The sequence below is a fragment of the Periophthalmus magnuspinnatus genome, chromosome 6 (genome assembly GCF_009829125.3).
Source record: "Periophthalmus magnuspinnatus isolate fPerMag1 chromosome 6, fPerMag1.2.pri, whole genome shotgun sequence".
In the NCBI taxonomy this organism is placed as follows: domain Eukaryota; kingdom Metazoa; phylum Chordata; class Actinopteri; order Gobiiformes; family Gobiidae; genus Periophthalmus; species Periophthalmus magnuspinnatus.
In genome coordinates, this window is record NC_047131.1 from 27,099,450 (window position 1) to 27,113,647 (window position 14,198).

Below are 14,198 nucleotides of genomic sequence, written 5' to 3' on the forward strand. Positions count from 1 at the left end.
ACTTGGCAATGGCTCTGATGAATGATATCCATTTACTTTCTTCCTTGTTAAAGATTTATCTCTCATCCTAAATTGAAATGACATTGTTCCAGCAGAGGCGGTAATAAAAGATATGATGGTGCGCAAAGAAAAAAAAGCACACTAAAATGACATGCAGACTATAACTTTTAAAATATAGAGCTCCTGCAGATGTCCAGATATTGCAGAGTTAAAGCGACGTTTATGCTCTTTAAAATCACACTCGTGCCAGGTCAGGGTCGCTAATGTTTAACCTGATTAGCTTTAAGATAAATCACTGTACACAAATTCATTAAAGACAAAAAAACACCCTCCAAAAGTGACTAATGCCATTCATGACAGGTAATGTGTGTGCAGGAGCTCTGTAGGGGAGTTTAGAGGCTGTTAATGCAATATCACCAGTAGATGGCACTAGACACTTTTCATTATACCTTTTGGAGAAATTTAAAGCGACAATACTTAACTTTTTAGTCCAAAATAGACTATAATAATGCATTTTTTGTTTTGTTTTATTAACTGGGGTGCACCTCCTCCTGCTTGTTTCCATTGGAAGTGTTGTTCCTTTGGTTATCGACCTTATTCCACCCCACCCACTTAACACGATTTCTTTGTGGTGACACTTCTGTTTAGTTTTACCACTAAAATATGATATAAAGTAGGTTAATTTGTGTAAAACGTTCGATGTTCATGTGATCAACAAGTCAACACTGCACCGATTCTCTGAGAGGCTTTAAAATGGCTCTGTATAGAACTTATTTACTGTTAAAATCAGCAGCCATTTGCAAAATAATAGAACCCGACTGGCAAGGATAAAGTGAATAACCTTCCACAGTATGGCATTAAACATCTCTATCTCCGTGGAGAATGTTCCAAAGTCTGCTTTTAACTTCCTGTTTCTATCAAATCATGCATTCATTCAGAAGGTTACATAGATCTACTTAAACTGTGGCACCTACTGATGGTTTAACATTGGAATCTCAGGCTATTATGAGCAACAAACAAAGTATTTCAGACAGTAGACGCAAATATATATGCACAGAGATTTATTTTACAAACATCATTTTTATCTGTGCTGCTATGGCAACAACATAAAACAAACTCCACAAACAGGTGCAGATCAGTAGGAATCTGGGAGTGAAACGTGTGGAGAGGAGCTTGTTATCCCTCATAGTTCAGATGTTTTCTTATCTATCTCCAGCCACACACCAGGTCATATATATTATGTTCTTTTTCTGTCCTCTCATCCCTCCCTCGCTCCCGCCCTCCTCCATACAGCACAGTTTCATCACTTTTAATGGCTTGTTTGTTTGGCCTCATGGGAAGTGCAACCAGTTTATACCCATTTATTCTCAACTGTTGACAATAAAAATCTAACTTTTATTGGACAAACAGATGTTGTTTGGCGGTTCATTTTCACGCTGCACGGTTTGAAGGAAAATACTGTACATTATGTTTACTCAGCTCAATTTTACTTTGGCATATATATCCTGAATTTTAAAGGGGCTTATATTAGACAGTTTTCCAATCTGTTATAATGTTGTTGCCTTATCAAATACAAACCTGCAGTCGTGTTTTGTTTGATTCACACATGTTTAACACACAAACCCTGCATATTTAGGCTGAGTTCTTCTCTCACATGACAAACACTCAGTCCCACCTTGTGATGTCATGAGGAAATACAGGAAGTATTGATGAATTTTGATAGTTTCAGTCCTGGAATTGAGAATCTGACCTGAACAAAAGGTAAAAAGTTGCTGCGGTCATGGTTGACAACTACCACTTCCTGACATCACAAGGTGGAACAGAACATTTTGAGCTTTAGAGATGTAGACAGACTCATAGACTAATAAAGGATTGCTCAAACATGTGTGAATGAAACAAACCACAACACCAGGTATGTTTTTGAGGAGGTAGCAGCACTATAACATGGCTTAAAGTTCACAAGAGTCAGTTTTGCACAATATAGGACGTTTACATAAACAAACATGCTATTCAAAATGTGTTATTCACTGGTTTGTTAGTTGTTCGTCACCTATGAGCGAAATAACCAAATCTTTTCAAATCTGTGGAAGTGTAATCTTAAAAGTGCTGTACCTGATTTTTACTGTCTTAAAACTGTGAAAAACAGAAGTGGTTCATTTTAAACACTTCTTTTAATCCTCACTGACCGTATGCATTCCAAGCATCCAAACTATTCACCGCAATGAGTTTACAAGCACTTTTCACAGCTTTCAGAGACCAGAGCGGAGTTTTTCAGTGCCACTAAAGCTAACAACAACTGGCAATAAAATGCTTTCTAATTGGATGCAGGAACACGCAGTAGAGTTCGACTATGACAAATTTTGCTCAAATATACTTGAAAAAATGAGGCACAGGACAGGCTCTTTAAGCTATAATTTTACTATGTTAAATGGTTACACATAAAACTAATATATATTTAGAACTTAGTCTGTATTTGCAGGTGGGACACATAAAACCCCAGGATACTAACTGCTTATATTAACAGTAATATCACTTTACATTATGAAGTATTTTATATATAACTTAAACTGAATGGCATAAGTTGCTGCAATGTTCCTGTGTAATATATAGCTGTTCTTAGTGGTGAGGGAGTCTCCTTCTGGTTGAAAGGGCGAGGGCTCATGTCTCCACAGATCCAGATGAAGACAGATGTGTTTAATAACTGCGTCACATGGAGCAGAGGGGCTGTGTGGCCGCAGACTCCCCACACACGTATGATCCAGTCACATGGCATTAGAGAGAGGGGATAGTGAGAGCAACAAGGGACAGAGGCACTGAAACGAGCTGTCGTCACTCTGGTCTATACTGCCTGTACTGTACTCACAGTCAATACAACACTGCTTTGAGAAGATGTGTAAACTGATATATACCAGAGATCGACCCATATGTGTCTTTTCATGGCTGATGCTGGTACGATTGTTTAGAATACAGAGCAATCGATAAGCCCTGCAGATATTTTTGGGATGATATATAGGGCAAACTATTTTTATCATAGAGAAGTGTGTATCAAGGGTCCTGCCCAGCCTATAAGCAGACTAAGCAGCTGCTTAGGGCCCCGAGGCCACCAGAGGGCCCCCAAGAGCCCATACATTTATATTGAAAATAATCATTAAAAAGTTTTTTTTTTTTTTCCTGAAAACTAAACGGCGCTCGGGTGTTTATAAGAGTCTAAATATACTTCTTAAACGACTAGATGCATTTTATTTCCAGTAGCTAGTTTTTGATTCGGGCAGTGGTGTGGACATGTTTACACTGGTGTGAAGGACCCCTCCCCTCCAGGTGCACTCTGGGTAAGCTGAGGCAGCAGAGGGACATCTGAATGTGTGTTTTACAAACTAAAATACTTTAGTTAGTGAAGTTAAGTTTATTTAAAGTACAGGACAATGTATGAAGAGCCCAGAGGGAGACCGTTTTGGGGACAGGACTTTTCAGTGAAGACTCGAAATATGTCCCACTTTACACCATGGGACCTGCAGATAAAACAGTGAGGCTGGACGTGTATGATTCTGCAGACAGGACACACCTCAGAGGGACAGAGGACACACAGGACACACCTCAGAGGGACAGAGGACACACAGGACACACCTCAGAGGGACAGAGGACACACAGGACACACCTCAGAGGGACAGAGGACAACACAGGACACACCTCAGAGGGACAGAGGACACAGGTGAGTCCGTTTATTACACTGGCTGTTTTTGGTTGTGTCTGATCCTTTTGTCTCTAAACATCAGATGATGTGAGTGAAGTTAAAGCGTCACTGAACGAAAGAACGACCTGTGAACGACTCCTGAATGTGTTGTCCTCATATAGGGACGCACTAATTTTGAGTACTCGCTAATACCGAGTAAAGATTCCCATACCATTTAACTGCTGTTTGATTATAGTAGTAAATCTAATTCATATCGTAGAATTTTATAACATAGACTCATTTTTCATCTTAGAATACTTATCTTATCTACTGAAATCACTGTAGTTGGGTATAATTCAAATATAATTTATTTAGATAAGCGTCTGGCTTTAATATTTACCACTTCCTCTTTGCAGACGGCTCCGAGCTAACTGCTAAAGAGCTAACGGCTAACGTTCCACTGTTAGCATAACAGTGACTGTTGTGTTACTTTTACCACGGTCACACTTTCACACATTTGTTGATGCTGCTGTTTAAAAGCTCTGGACTCGCTCTATTCTGTCGTTAAATGTGTTTGTCAATTATAATAAGTTCCAAGCAAATAATCACCAGCGCCACTTAGCAACGTTAGCATGCTACTATTGTAAACACGAGCACTGCGATGATGGCCTCTGTGAACTATAGAAACCTTTAGAGTCCTAAATATTTGTATATTTCATGTGACAGTCACATATGTTTACAGCTGTGCTTAATGTGCAGAACAGTGTGCAGCTTTATGTCCAGAGCTCACTGCTCTGTGAGAGATGAGCTGTGAGTCAAACAAGAGGCAGCGCAGATACAGTGGTATCGGCTCTTGCTATCGACAGTCCATTGACGAGTATTGGTACTGGCCGATACTGGTATCGGTATCTGTGCATCCTTCTCATTAATATGCACTTTTAAGCTAAATCTTGCATCCAGAGCCTGACAGTAAGCATAAAAATGATGTGATCTTAAAATCCTCTCTTATCTAATGTTCAGTACAAATGATCTGATGTTGATAAATCTGATGTTATGTCCAGGCTGTTTCTCTTAGGCAGCTCTTAACGTGTAGCACTACTTTGTACTTCTTAAGTGATATGATTTTGAAGTAAGTGTACCATTGCTTAAGTACATCGTTTGGCTACTCTATGCAATCCTGCATTTTATGACATAAAGAGTTGAGAAATGTAAGCCCACTTTAGTCAACTGTAACACATTAAAATGCACCAATTAAAAAATTTCTCTGGCATGTTACATGTTTTTTTATATTGTTAGACTTGTGGCTATTGCTGTTGTGAGCCTCTGGAATTTTCAGTCTTTTAACAACTGATTGTGTTGATGTCTTACTGTTGTCAAATATGAATATGTGGCACTGAGGTGGAGAGGGCCCCTGAGGGCAAATTGAGCTTAGGGCCCCTAAAGGCTCGGGCTGACCCTGTGTGTATCACGTTTAGTGCAGTTGTCTCTTTGTTTTAAAGTGTTAAAATAAAGCTTTGTGTGTATGTTCTAATCTAACAAATTGACCAAAAAACTAAATATCGGCCTGTTCTGGAGATTTAAGACTGATAGCTGAAACGCTAAAAAGTCCAAATCTATCAGCTGGTTGATATAATGGTCTATCACTAATATATACCATATTTCCCCCAACCATAATCCTCCCATAACTTATTTTACTGTAGATACGCTGTTTTCTATTCTTGGGTTTCAGGCAAATGGTTCCTTCAAGATTTGAAGGATTTTGTGCGGACATTTCCTCATTCAAAAGATAAAATATTTTGATTTGAATTGAGTTATTGTTATAACAACAGAGGACCATTCAGAAAGGAATCCTTATGCCTGAAACACATGAATACAAAGATACAAAGCCACATCCACTTCACAAAGGAAATACTGTCCATCAGTCACATCATGGACACCCAGTATTTTGTAATTCAAATATTTATTCATATTGCACACAACACCTAGTGCCATAGCAGTGTGTGTGGAGCACTTTGAGCAGCTGGGGTTGTATTTTAAATATGCTATATAAATAAAATTGACTCTCCCCCGGTTGCTCACACACAGCCTCATAGTATTTTTCATAATATTTATTTTATTTATATCACAGTACACAGTATTTTATGAAGTCCACATTTGCTATTTTATGACACACATAGAGGAGACTGTCTGAGGACTTCTGTGCCACTTTAAACTCATTCCAGAGAACTGAACTAACGTCTGAGACTGTCCCAGGCGTGGTGTGGTCAGAAACATCCTAAAAACATGCAGTAAAGACAAAGGGGGGACCTAAATCTTGCTATAATCTGCAATTTTACTATGAAACACATGGGACAAAATAAGAGAGGTCTTAAAACAGGCCACAGAAATTCACACAGCTCTGCAATTTCAATTATAGATTTATGAAGTGCTTTGCTACAAAATTTCTTTTGATTTATATTACACAGTTTAGTTGTAAAATGCAGAAAAAAAGACTGCTGTAAAATAAAGGGACCAACCATGACCCTTCGATATTCTGTTCAAATCCAGAAGGGTCTGTAATGGGACCATAGAACCTCTATCCTAACGTGGGACGGTCCAACCACAGCCCCTATTTTGTATCCTGTGTTTCTCAAATACAGAATTAACCTCCTCTTGAAAATTCTTGTAACATTCAAAACAAAATACAGAGCATGCAGTTAATCCACCTGTCAGTCACAGAAAGTGGTTCCAAACCCACTCGTCTTTGTAATGTTTTGTCAAAGTGTGTTGTTCTGGCTGGTCTGATAAGAACTAAAGTGGACTCAATGTCAGTGATTAAATTATACAGTGAATTCTGGAGTCACCCTGTTTTAAAATATGATCACATTTTTATTTTGTCAACAATTCTTACAGTTTCAACTCATTTTGTTCAACTTCAACTCTTCTGAATGTATAATGGCCATGGTGCAGGTTTATCTACTCGTAGGTCCATCTTTGCTCCTACACAGTACGTCCTCGTCATGTGCTCCCTAATGCACAGCAGTGAAAGTAACAAAGTCCTGTACTTAAATAAAATTTTTAGTTATCCCTACTTTACTTAAGTACATTTTACAGTGGATACTTTTAACTTTTATTTCACTACATTTGAGAGCAGGTTATCTGTACTTTCTACTTCACTACATATTTTAACTGGACTGAAAAGTAAGTATGTACTTAGCAAGTACTTTTCATATGATTTGAGGAGTTATTTTTACCATGTTCTTTATAACATCATGACTAAGGGTTTCAAGTTCAAGCTTCAGATTTGAGCAAAGCAAGTTTATTTATGTAGCACAATTCGTACACAATGTAATTCAAAGTGCTTTACAGAATAAAATAGCATGAAAATCACAATACAACAAATCAAAACATAAATAATCACAAATAATCGTCATAAGATTAACGTTAAAGGAGAAAAGTGCAGAATAAAAACCTTTCATGTTTAACCAAAACCATTTATGTTTTGATTTGTGTGATTTTAATGTCCTTCTTATTCTGTAAAGCACTTTGAATTACCTTGTGTACAAATTGTGCTATACAAATAAACTTGCCTTGCCTTCAGTCATATGCACAGCTAAACAGAACTGTTTTGACCCTTAATTTAAACATTGTCAAAGTAGAGGTCTGTCTCACATCTTCATGAAGACTGTTCCAGGTTTTAGCTGCATAAAACTGAAACGCTAATTCCCCATGTTTAGTCCTGACTCTGGGCACCAGCAGGAGGCCGGTCCCTGAAGTCCTCAGAGTGTGAGATGGTTCATGTGGCACTAACATGTAAGAGATGTACTTTGGTGCGAGGACATGGAGAGACTTGTCCACAAACAGAGCTACTTTAAAGTCTCTTCTCTGAGCCACAGGAGCCAGTGCAGAGACCTGAGCACAGGACCCGAGCAGAACAAACAAAAATAAATGCACAAAATTCATAAGAAATGGTAAATGGTCACATTTTTATATAGCAATTTTCCACCTTCAAGGGACTCAAAGCACTTTGCATCAAGGAACCACTCACCCATTCACACGCGCACTTATACACCAGTCTTTGGTCTATTGAATCAATTGTGCACAATCATCAGACTTTTTGATTCAAGACAACTTCTCTGTTGATTTTATATTTTTTTAAGGTTTTTACTATTAGAAATTCCACAACAATACAGACACCGGGGGCAAGTTAGGTTAAGTGTCTTATCCAAGCACACAATGACAGTATTCATTTATGGGAGTTGGAATCGCACCGCCAGCCTGTGGGCCAGTGGATCTGACTGCTCTACCAATGATGTTTATGTCGAAAGCAGGATTCGAACCACCAACCTTTGGATCAGTAGACAAACACTCTGCCAACTTAGCTTTTTAGTTCCTTAAAATCCAAAACTGTGTGTTAAATTACATTTACCAGGCAAAGCGTATGGGGATAAGCTTAAATAACTAACCTCTAATGGTTTGGGGTTTATAAGGCCATATCGAGCCAAACAGTAACTGCAAATTCATCACAATCGACTATCAGTGGTGTATCAAATTTAAAAGGAAAATGGCACCAGTCTTTTCTTATAACCACATTTCGTCACTGTGCTTCAAAACAGTCTCTGGGACGGGTAATGTTACTTGACAATAATCCTCAAATTAAAGATGGCGGTTTATGCTTGCTGACATTTGCAAAGATCGTCCGGAATGTGGTTCACCGAAGTCTCACACTCCTCTTTGAAAATTCCCAGAAATCTGTGCAATGGAACATGGTGAACAATGTGTGTAATTATCTCCTGTTGGGGGCTAGCTTCCATGCTGCCTCCTGCGCTATCTACTCTGTAATTTAGCCTCTCCGATATGGCTGCCACAGAGGAGACTGGCACTCATCTCCTCCCCGCAGATCTGGCGCGGAGACAGGCTTTCATTCGTACTCAGTGCCAACTTCCTACTTGTCTCTCTCCATTTGGGAATAAAAGTTTGGAGCACACTCGGGTATTTCCTTTCACCTCTTCCTCCCGACTCGTTTGCTCCTCATTATCAGAACGTGTGGTGCCAAAACCCGCTCCTTGCAGCCGCAACAGGAGCGAGATGGGCTAGAGCAGAGAAAGAAATAAAGTGTCTGAACTCCAGTGCTCCTGCTTTTGATTAGGGCAGTATTCCTGATGAAGATTAAAAACGCACACTTTCTGTTTTTTAAGTTCTTTTTCAATGAAACCATTATATCTAACCAGTCGATTTAACTTTCACTTTATCCAATAGAAACTGGTCTTGTTTTCGATCATTTGGGTTATTATCGACATCAACGTCCAATATAATAATAATAATAATAATAATAATAATAATATAGTGCGTCATAGCCTCCCCACGAAAAGTTCCCACCCCTTCTATCCATGAGTTTGAGAATCATGAATAATTAGGACTGTTACCATCGCAATGAACAATTTAAAACAAAATAATATCTTTTCAATAGCGAACAGTTCTCAAAATGTCGCCTAACAGGAAGCTGAAGCCCATGAATATAAGTGTAATGTCACTAATGCATGTGATGAGTTTAACAGCCACAGAGGAGATTTTTAAACAAAGCTAAAGCTGTAAAATCTAAGACTGAATGTGGCACCAGCCCTGACGGAATAGCGCGTGCACTCTTGCGCCGCACATGCATTTCCATGGAAACCGCCAATCTTTCACTCCAGCTTTCATCTTTCTCTGTGTGAGACGGCTCTGATTGCTCTGACAGGTTCTCCATAACAACTGGAGTCCACTTAAAAGCATGACATTTCACACTCACACAGCTCTGGTTTGGAGAGGGATTAAAGCCGCACACATTAACAGCTACATTAAGAGCTGTCAGACCTTGTACAGTTCTTTCACTACACTGATTTGGCTTAGAACCTGAGCTGGCTTGGTCTCCATTTGCTGTAGTATTGAAATGGATTGTCAGAGGAATGAGAAGTGACTGTGGGGAAAACAGCGTGCAGAACCTGCTGACAGCCCAATGCAGCCAAATAAATGCTTTATTGACCCTGGGCCTGATACACTCCAGTCTGATGATTTTCACCAGAGAAGAAAATGAACTGCTATGGGAGGATTCTCAATAGACCCAGGAGAGTCCTGACTCCTGACATACTTGTAATTAAGTAGTAATTATAGTGCTGTCTGCAGGGATAAAGCCTTAAAAAAAGTCCAAAATTACAGTCCCACAAGAATAAGATTGTTTTCCCAGACCCACACCTGCAGTGACAACACATATTGATTTGAATTTCTTTGTAATTCTTGCGGGATGTGTCCTGAATTTCGACTTGCATTAGGTGTAAACCCAGCACTAAAAGGTTTGGCTGTGTGGTACACTGTACATACAGTACCAGAGCAGACAGTGATGTATAGCAGTTTTCGAGCAGAGTGCAGGCTAAACGCTGAGTGTGTGTTTATGATGATCATAATCTGGAGTGTTTTTGTGCACAGTGTTGGTCCACTTCGCCACCTTCGTCAGTGTGCATACAGTACACTCATATTTAAACATAAGTGTGAAGTCAAGGACAGTCCAACATATTAATGGAGTAACCTGTGCTCATTACAGTCATGACCTCTGGGGTCAATGGGAGGAAACCAGCCGAACAGGAACTAAAACATGAGACATTTGGAATCTAAATAACTTTTATTTCCATTGTCAGAGAACAAAATTCATAAACTAGGTTGCGTTCAGGGCATGCACTGAGCTAAAACTGAATATAATCATGTACGAATGAAAATAGTATAATTGTAGCCGTCATTTCCTAATTACAATGTTTATTTCAAACAATAGGGGTCCAACAATGCGTGGTCATGGGAATAAACACATCTTTGTGTGAACTTGTATCTTGATTTTTTTGTGCTACATTTTCTGTAAATGGGATGAGATGATCTCACAGTCAATAATCTAGTGTTGATTCAGGCTGTGTAAACAATGGACCAAACACTGGCAGTGTAAACACAATATAAGCTTTCACTGCACAAGTGTCAAATATTTTTCCAAACTTTCTGAATCTGCAGTTTGGACTGGTGTGGGACAATACGTAATCAGTACTACCGGTAGTTGAAATTTTTCCTCTCCCTCTGTTGGCTGTCTCTTTTAATAGATGCGATTGACACAGCAGGGAATCGAGGGGTTAAAGAAACAAATTGAGGGAGAGAAAACTTTTCCAAACTTTGTTTCATTTGTTTGTCTTCTGCACTTATTCCACAGAACTTTGCCACTTAAGTCCACTCCTCATGAGTTGAAGGAGCTGTCCCAGAGCACAGTGTCACTCTCACAATGAAGTCACTGCTCCTTCTCAACTGTGTCAGCTCACACACACTGAACCCGGCTACATCCTGGTCCTAAGCCACAGAAGTCTGCACTCACACTGTGTCTGCACAGTCAAGTTTGAACTAAGCCTCCATCATGTAGATCCTTGTGTAGCAGCTCCTCCAACCCACATGTCATGAGGTTGGAAAATATGAAGCTACAGCTTAAATACAAACTGATGGACTGTTAACTTTGAACATGTTTTCTATGTTGCTGCTGCCGAACTTTGAATTTCCTTTGGGATCAAAAAGTTGCTACCTTTCTATCTTTCTGTCTGTCTGTCTAGATATTGAAAGAGGCTCACTCAGACTTTAAACTTAAGTTTGAAAATATAATATTTCGGTGTCATGGATTCAGTGAAAATAGCTGGGGGCTACATTAATTAAAATGACAAAAACTTTCAGTTCAACATCTGTCCAATGTCTATTCCCTTTCTTTAACAGTACCCTATGTAACTTTTGTGCCCTGAAACATGGAACACCATCACCCCTCAAACATGGAACACCATCACCCCTCAAACATGGAACACCATCGGGAAGAAAGAGGCCTGCACTAAACAGGTGTGTGCTCTTTGATCCCTACATAAAAGCAGCATGTGGCCTTAAATGAAGAGGGAAGTCTACAGTAATGTTAAAATAATCAAAACAATGCACTCAGGAGGGCAGGTAATTTCCCCCTGTGGCTTTCAAAGGTCATAGGTCATTTCAGAGCTTGTTTTTAACTTAAAGATCCTTGTAGTTCAAACAGCCACATGTGTAAAACTGTACCTGTATTACCAAGACTGCACACTGTGAACCCAAACATTCAACAGACTAAAATGTAATATTGATTTAACTTTACTTGCTAAATATAAGTTTTCTGACCTTTTTTTTTTTTTTTTTTCAAGTTACTAATTGTATTCCTTGACTTGCACTTGACCGTTTGAAGTAAGTTCTGCTGACTTGAGTTTTGGCGCTATACACACACCAGTACTGTAATCGCACAAATGCTTACAAATGTTTAAAATGCACTGTGGGGATTTGTAGATTTCAGCTATAAATTCTCCTCACATTATCCTGGCTTCTGTGTCCTTCTGGCAGGTGTACACACTGTTTTATGCTCACAGGAGTCGACCTCCATTTCCCTGTAGGGTTTTGTTTCTTTTAAATTCACGAGTGGGGTGGAGGTGCACTGGGGCCTTGCATACTGATGAGAGAGCCATGTGTATGAGCTGTCCTCTGACACACCACCCACTCAGATCTAAGCGCTCTGTTATACTGCACTATAAATCATACCGCTCTCTCTCTCTCTCGCCTTTGCCATCACAGCATCCTCTTCATCTTTATTCAATTAACAGGCAGCAGGTGACACGTGGGTGTGGGAGGGGCCTGTCTGAAGTGTCACTGTGAGGAGCAAGTGAATGATCCATGGCGCCACAAAAGAGACAAGAGCTGTACCTGTTGTGAAAGACTCATGAGACTTGTTCATATATATATTTTTTAAAATAAATGTAATCTTGCGTTTCACAGTGGCACTCCAGCACTAAGGCATTTTATTGTTCCCTGTGTTTCATCCTTTCATCCAGTGAGTTGAGGTACAGTGGGTTACAATTAGGTGTTGTGTAGATTTATGTTATTTCTCTGACATTATGAGATATTTCTGAGATTTGTTAAACCGCGACGGGGGACAGTAGAGACAGACAATTGGTAGAGTCCACTGATCCAAAGTTTAGCGGTTCAAACACTGCTCTTGACACAAACATCATTGGTAGAGTGATCAGATCCACTGACCCACAGGTTGGCGGTGCAATTCCAGCTCCCACGGATGAATACTGCCGTTGTGTCCTTGAGTAAGACACTTAATCTCGCCTCCAGGGTCTGTGTACACTGGTGTATGAAAGTGTGTGTGAACTGGTGACTGGTTCCTTGATGTAAAACGCATTGCAGATGAAAAAACTCTATAAAAATGTGACCATTTACTAAACCTAAATCAATAAGAAATTAATATTGTGATCAATGAGGAGGACAAGCTAACTCCATATTTATAATCCATTGTAAAGGGAAACTCAAAGGGGTTTCTTCTTGAAGCTCAACAATATATAGCTCTTTGTCATGTAATGTAGGTCTATATCAGTAGAGATAGAGACAAAGACCTGCTTTCATCTGTCAGGCTGCAGATCAGACCTGACCTCATAGACTTTTCTGTAGAAATGCCGCTGGAATGTAAATGAGCCCATCACAAAAGGACAGAACAACTTGCCAGGATAGAAATATGAAAAGGGCATTAATTTCTTCATGTATTGTTCTCCCAATGGGAAGTTCTTCGAGTAGATCTTCATTATAATGGACAAGAAGCCTGTAGACCAAGCTGAACATGCAGAGGGGTTTTCAGTACTCGCCATGTGCCAGGGCTAACTGCTGAGCCAGACTATGAACATTACTATAGATTACATCATCTGTTGCTCAGTGCATAGTTTGTGTAATTTGGATCACATTGGTTGCTAAATTACAAGCCGTTTGTTAACTTTCCCTTTTGCGCTCTGTGTGGTCATGTGACAGATGAGTGACAAATGCTAACACCAGACAGTTGAGGTATTGTTCACTTTAGGGAAATCCCCTGGGAACGCCTCACTGACCCTCAGCCTGCATTTAAAAACACAGACAGGATTGTGCATCAGTATTAGTATTCATTCCTTCTAGTAGCCCGTTGTAAAGATCTGGTGCCATTGCCAAAGTTGGGTAATGTGACATTTATTGTGGCTAACCCAAAAATAAGCTGGTTAACAGCAGCTCACAAAACCAGGGCAGACATTTTGAACCAAGTAATACTGAAAGTGCCATTTGGATTGGAAATGTAAATTCTATACACTTGCTGTATAATTCAATATAATGTCTACAGCTCCTTTGTGCTTTCATGAATGCAATTAACCTCTTGGTACATGGAGCCAAAGCACAGCGCAACAGAACAATCTCATAAATGGCTTCACATGGGGATTTCTTTTCTTTCTGGTGATGTGATGAGGCTGTGTAACGGGATCCTAACACCAACTAATGGAATTATTCAGATTTGTGCAGGTGCAACGTTTTCAATTACAGGCATTTGCATTTTAATCAAGATTCAGACCAGAGAGACTAGGTCCTGACCTGATGTGCATGAAGCATTTCGAGACTTAAAGAATGAAAGTTGAATAAAGATGAGTAAATAAAAGAGATTTTAAAATATATTTAAGAATATTTTTACAGGTTC